The 7,136-nt window shown below is 34.2% G+C and overlaps 1 pseudogene; it reads left to right on the top strand.

Annotated features, from left to right (window-relative positions):
- Positions 1–5,610: 5,610 nt before the first annotated feature.
- Positions 5,611–6,491, top strand: LOC133074469 (large ribosomal subunit protein eL19-like; annotated as a pseudogene).
- The last annotated feature ends 645 nt before the right edge of the window (positions 6,492–7,136 follow it).

Here is a 7,136-nt window from a genome sequence, read left to right as displayed (position 1 = left end):
GAAGACCCCGAGGAATCGGGTGGAGAGGGAGGTGGGAGGGGAGATCGGGATGGGGAATACGTGTAAATCTATGGCTGATTCATATCAATGTATGACAAAACCCACTGAAATGTTGTGAAGTAATTAGCTTCCAGCTAATAAAAAAAAAAAAAAAATACAATTGCCCAGGTATGGCTTTTTTTTTTTTTTTTGGCCAGAGCTCCAGATATGTTTCTAGTAAGCAGCCATTTTTAAAAGCAACTGGACTGTATGAGGATCTTTTACCTTTATCTAGTTTGTTTCACTTTTTAAATTTCATATTCAGTGCTCCCATTTCATTTAGTTTATGTTTTCCAATTTATACATCTCTCTCTCTCTCTTTTTTTGGTATTCTTTCTTAATCCTTTATCAAGCATAGTAGAAAAGCTTTTGTATGCATATATAGAAAGAATATGTATAATACATATATTTTAGAAAACTTATGAATTTTTCCCTAAGAAATTAATAACATTTTGACTCCATTTGTTTGACTTAGTATGATTAGAATGATAGATTTCTAGTTTAAAAATAGATATGCAACAAGCAACAAAGGTTTATTGTATGGCACAGGTAACTATAGTCAATATCTTGTTATAACCTATAATGGAAAATAATTTCAAAAATAAAAAATGTGTATACGTATAACTGAATCACATACATACAAATAAATTTTTTTTGAAATTTAGTAATGCTTATCTTTTTGCCAGTTTTTCTAAATGTCCTATGTACATGTAATAACAACATGTGAGATGCAAAATTTTAAATATATTTGTGTAGGATAAGATTAATATAAGTTAATTAAATATGAATCTATTATATTTAAATTATTAATGACATCATTCAAGATGCTCCTATTCTTATCTTTTCTGCACTTGATAAAATATTCTCAGAGAAATGTTAGTGTCTCACTATGATTATATTTCTTTTCCTTTATGTTTCTTCTGATTTTTGCTTTATGTATCTGTTTCTTTGTTGTTAAGGTGTCTAATGGTTTATGATGCTTATCTTCTTTGTGAATTGTACCTTTTATCATTAAAAATATTCATCTTTGATTCATTTAAAATAAATAAAAAAATAAGCTACAAAGATATATTGTAAACATAAAGAATATAGCCATCATTTCATAAATTGAGTTTATACATTTTATAAATGTAATTGTGTAAATTTTGTATATTTTATAAATGGAGTTTAACCTTTAAAATTGTGAATCATTATATTGTATATCTATTACTTATATGACATTGTACATCAACTATAATTCAATATAAATAAAATTAAAATAAAAAAGTATTATTTGAAGATTATATGGTTGTGTGTAAGTAAAATATTGTGAATAAAACGAGCTCAGGAATTATCTAAAAATGAACAAATATAAACTGAAAGGATTTCCAGAGAATTGGTATTGTTTCAGATGATAAAATTTCTACCTATAAAACTAATGGAATAAAAAGTGAATCATTACAGCTAACATGCAAATTTAGCAAGGAATGTAGACACAAAATAAATATTAAAAAATAAACAAACTTTAAAAAATATAAGTAATAAACAAATACAATAAGATACCATCCATGGACGGAGAAGCCTGGTAGGCTACAGTCCATGGGGTTGCAAAGAATCAGTGAGCAACTTCACTTCTTTTCTTTACCATTTATAATAACATAAAAAACTGTAAAATAGCTAAAAATCAGATAAAGAGAGAATATAACAGTATTTTGCAGAGAAATTCTAAAAACTATAAAGATCATGAGAGTATTTCCAATTAATAGAAGTTGAATGGAAGAAGTTATTATTACAAGGAATTACAATTTTCTTTAAATTATTCTATAACTTCAGTAAATTCCTAGTTAAAATTCCAGGTGAATTTTTCTAGGTGCTTAATAAACTTATTTTTTTTATATCATGTGGAAGAATAAATGACTATGTAGGTCTAAATCATTTTTGAAATAGAAGAATGAAGTTTTATTCACAATGGAATAAAGTCTTAAATGCAAAAGATAATACTAGAAAGTTAATAGTATATAATATGGCAGAATATTAGTGCCATACTGTTAGTGCAGAATTATTTCTTAAATTAAATTTCCAAACTTGAAACTCTAGAGCCTTGGGAGAACTGGCCTATGGTGGGTTGTTCCTCCCTTGCCATATATATGACTAGTTAACTAGTGGACACTTGAGGGGGCCTAAGAGCTGGTGTCTCTCCTTCCCAGCCTTGACTCCTGAGGGCTTAGTTCCTATCAGAGCCTGTAACTAAATTAGGTCCCGCTGGGCAGTGGTCCTGGGTTTGCCACTTCCTGGGGGTAGGAATGGGCATGTCCAGGAGGAGTGGGGGGCGACGTAAGTGTGCCGCTGTTTGCATATTATTTCTTCTGTGCCTCAAGGTATATTGATGTTTCTTCACCCACCGCCAAAAAAGGATTAATTTAAAAGTAAAAATTGTTGAATTTTGCTTTCTAAAAGTAAGACCTTCTCCTCAATAACATATATACCCAACAAAATTAGTGGGCAAAAACTTGAGGGAAGTATTTGAAATTTAAAAAAAAAAATGCATATATGTATTTTGTACATATATACAGATAATAATATGGGAAACTTTTTAAAAGAGTGCTGAATAAATTATATTAATAAAGAACACATATAATACTTTTTGTTGAAATTACAGTTGAACTTTAATAGCTTCAGAAATGCAAATTAAGACAAGAGCTCATTTTATCCCATTTAATTTGCAAAATTAAAAACCTGCAGCAGCCCAGTGTTTGCAGGGATGTGAAATAATTGAGTTGACCAAAATATTCGTTTGGGTTTTTAATGTCATGGAAAACCTGAAAGAACACTTTGGCCAACCCAGTAAGTGGAAATTCCCATGAATTGGTGGTGATGAGATAATTCTGGAGAGTTTGCGGTAAGTAACTTGTCTAATGACATTCACATTGACCCTGAAATCCTACTTCTGATTATGAGTAATGGAAAATGTTTGCCCAGCTCCAAGAGGAAACATATGTAGAGATGTTTATCACAGAGTTTTTATGGTAGTGAGGTGTTGGAAGCACGATAGATGTTCATCTCTATTGTGGGATTCTATGTAGCAAGTAGAAACAACAGACTCAACACAGAGCAGTTTGGGAAGATCTTTAAAAGATTGCTGAATGAAATGATATTAATAGCTGAAGTAAACACAGTGTAATACCATTTGTGGAAATTAAAGTTGTACATATCAAATATAATACATTTTGTAAGAATACCTAACAAGATAACATATTGATATATTAGAATGTGGGAAAGAGAAGGATATGGGGATAAACAGATGAATCAAATATTTCACAGAGAAAGACTGTTGGACCAAATGATGTGCATGGGGCCATAATGGAGGAGAATGATTAACTCAACAATCTGTACATAGGATTTCTTTCTTTTTTTTTTTTTTAATTTTATTTATTTTTTTATTTATTTATTTTTTTGTCATACATTGATATGAATCAGCCATAGATTTACACGTATTCCCCATCCCGATCCCCCCTCCCACCTCCCTCTCCACCCGATTCCTCGGGGTCTTCCCAGTGCACCAGGTCCGGGCACTTGTCTCATGCATCCCACCTGGGCTGGTGATCTGTTTCACCATAGATGGTATACATGCTGTTCTTTTGAAATATCCCACCCTCACATCCTCCCACAGAGTTCAAAAGTCTGTTCTGTATTACTGTGCCTCTTTTTCTGTTTTGCATATAGGGTTATCGTTACCATCTTTCTAAATTCCAAATATACAAGCAACTCCTGAAGCTCAATTCCAGAAAAATAAATGACCCAATCAAAAAATGGGCCAAAGAACTAAACAGACATTTCTCCAAAGAAGACATACAGATGGCTAACAAACACATGTACATAGGATTTCAAAGGCAAAACACAGCACAGAAAAATAAACGTTGGAAAACATTTAATGAAAGAGTTAGGATGCTGGGTTACACCATGAATAGTTTCTTCTCAGGGAAAAATATATAGTATTGTGTAAAGTACTTGTAGGTCTAAGAACAGAATCAAAATATCTACAATATCAAAACACCGGTTGAAAATGTCAAGGTTTTTGTAATCAGCAAAGCTACAGACAGAGATAAGTTTCTATATTTTGCCACTGGGTGGCAATAAAGATTAAAACAGCTTCAGCATCTTATTAAAAAATTAGAAGTGTTAGGCTCAGAGAGTAAAGAATCTGCCTGAAATACAGGAGATCTGGGTTTGATCCCTGCATGATGAAATTTCCCTGGAGAAGGGAATGGCTACTCAATCCAGTATTCTTGCCTCGAGAATTCCATGGACAGAGGAGCCTGGCAGGCTAGAGTCCACAGGGTCAAAACAAGTCAGACACGACTGAGTAACTAACAGTTGTTTCACATTCAAGGCCCCCACATCACCAAACAGCTCACAAACTCATGCTTAAATGCATAATAACTTTTTTTGTCTAAAAATAATTGAAAATTACTTACAAAACCATGCACAAAACCTCCTCACCTTTCTTGGTCCTGAGGCCACAAGGAAATTTCTCTCATTAGTTCTCATAGAGGAGAAACTATTTGGTATAGTAAAAGATGTTCTCAAGGAGTATTCTTTGAGTAAATTTCATGAGGTTCACAGGTATGTTTAAGTTTCTTAAAGTAGGGTAATCATGTCAGCCTAAGGATCTGGTCCATGGGAGCAGCTCTCTGATGTTCTGGAAAACTCAATGGCAAGTTTTGCATAACCTACATGAGTGAGTAGACTGTAAATCTCCCATAAATATTGTTTATGTTGAAATAATTTGAATTATGTTTTTTGTCAGCACAGACTTTTAGGTTATATACTCTAACATGCACCTATGTATGACAGTTTTATATTATCTGTTAAATGCAGAGGAGTAACATTAATAATCAGTGGATTATTAATGATACAGATGGAATTTGCAATTGGAAATTTTTGTGGCTTTTGGATACTTACTCCAGGATGGTTGTTTGAATCTCAGGTTTGCTCCCAGGAGACTGATAGCATCTGTAGTGAGGACCAATATTCTTCTCGAAATATAATTTGGTTCTGCTCTAATACAGAGGCTTTTCTTGACCTTGCTACAACTCTGTCCAACTCTAGTAGGCAACCAATTGCACTTCAAAGAGAATGCCAAAGACTTGAGGAAGAGAAATATTTAAAATGAGTATGAGCCCTAATTTGGGTATAAATTGTCCTGAGACAAACATCCACGGTCTTTGAACAATGATATTTCCAGATGACCTATTCAAGTTACTACCTATACATTTATGTACCTAAATAGATAGATATTGCCAAATGGGGTTATATGGAAGAGACTAGTGATTGTCTCCAAGAATCTATTTTGTACTTCCTCTAGAATGAATCGACTCCCAATTATAGCCAGCAGAATAAGATTGCACCTCTTAGGCAACGTTTTAGCTGGCTGTGGTCATGTGCCTGTGGTCTGTTCAATGTAGTGTACAGATACCGCAAAGTGGAACTGAGGCAGTGAGGGGTGAGTATGCTCGGCTTATTCCTTTTTCCTTATGCTGACTAAAAGGAGAATTTGATGAAAGAATCTCTCAAATCATTTCAGAGATCAGGATGACCTTTGGAATGAAGACCAAGCATGGTAAAGACCTAAAGAAAACAAAAAAGCAAAACCCCAAGCCCCTCAAACAAAAGAGGAAACTGGAACCAAGTCCCCCGCACAATGAAATGTCATAACAACACTGAGCTGCCTACTTATAGTCTTTTCACAAGAAATATAATTACATGTTTTTAAAGATTTTGTTAATCTGAATTTTCTGTCACAGCCGAACTTGATCCTAACTAATCCAGGATGTTGCCTGAATATCAGAGAAATGTTGATAACGCTGGCTTTCCTTTTGCCACTGTGACCACAGCCACGATCATGCTCAGGCTTCAGTGTCCTCCAATGCAAGAAAAAGTGCTGGTGGGACCCCACTGATACTAACGAAATATCCAATGCCAACTCCCAATAGCAGATCCAGAAGCTGATCCTAGATGGGCTGACTATCCAGAAACCTGTCACTGTCACTGTTCATTTCTGGGCTTGAAGCTGGGAAAAACACCTTGGGCTGCCGAAAGGGTAGGCATATGGGCATAGGTATGTGAAAGGGTATCCAATGCTGAATAAGGTAACCTAGATGAAGAGGATGAGAAGGATGAGAATTGCACACAAACTACTCAGAAAATACCACAAATCTAAGAATAAAGACTGCCATATATATCACAGCCTCTACCTGTAAGGGAAGGGTAATGTATTCAAAATCAAGTGTGTTTTCATGGAACATATCCATAAGCTGAAGGTGGACAACACTTATAAGAAGCTTCAGGCCCACCAGGCTTAGACCTTTCAGATCTAAGGTTAGAGAATCAGAAAGGACTTTGAAAAGGGGCTCCAGGCCCAGAAGGAGGAAATCATCAAGGTTCTGTCCAAGGAGGAAGAGACCAAGAAATAGGTTCTACCCTTCTTGTCTGTACACAGTGGCCTTGGCAGTTACATAGATCACTCATTCAATAAAACAAGTCTTTGTCTGTCTTAAAAAAAAAAAAAAAAAGTTGATAACTTTGATTTAAAAAAAAAATTTGCTAAGGCTAAATTAAATTTTTCACAATAACACCCATGTTACCTGTATCTAATTTTATTTTTATCTATGTTTTCTAAGGCAGAGGAGAAAATGCAACTAGCCATTCCAAAATTTATATGAAAAGCAACATGTTAGATATCAGCATGAACTTCTGGGAAAATGGTAGAGAGAAATATTTCATAATTCATCTCACAGAGATAAATCCAAAATAGAAAAAGAAACCTTCTCTGTGTTGAACTCAGAGAAGAGCTGCAACTTAAGACCAAGAAAACTCTGTAATTTATAAACAAAGTTAGAATAAAGTTTAAGCACACATTTTCACTCATTTTATGGAGGGTCAATGGATGTCCATGGTTTAGGATAGTAAGTTTAATTCAGAAGAGAATTAATGAAGGTTACTGGGGCCTTTGTTAGAAGATAAGCATGGAGGAAAAAATCATTGTGGAAATGAAGAACAAATTAATGTATGAGAAACGTTTGGCTTTAGAAATTAGGGAATGACAACATGAGGTTTTG

The sequence above is a fragment of the Dama dama genome, chromosome 20 (genome assembly GCF_033118175.1).
Source record: "Dama dama isolate Ldn47 chromosome 20, ASM3311817v1, whole genome shotgun sequence".
NCBI lineage: Eukaryota > Metazoa > Chordata > Mammalia > Artiodactyla > Cervidae > Dama > Dama dama.
This window is presented reverse-complemented; position numbering and strand designations above follow the sequence as displayed.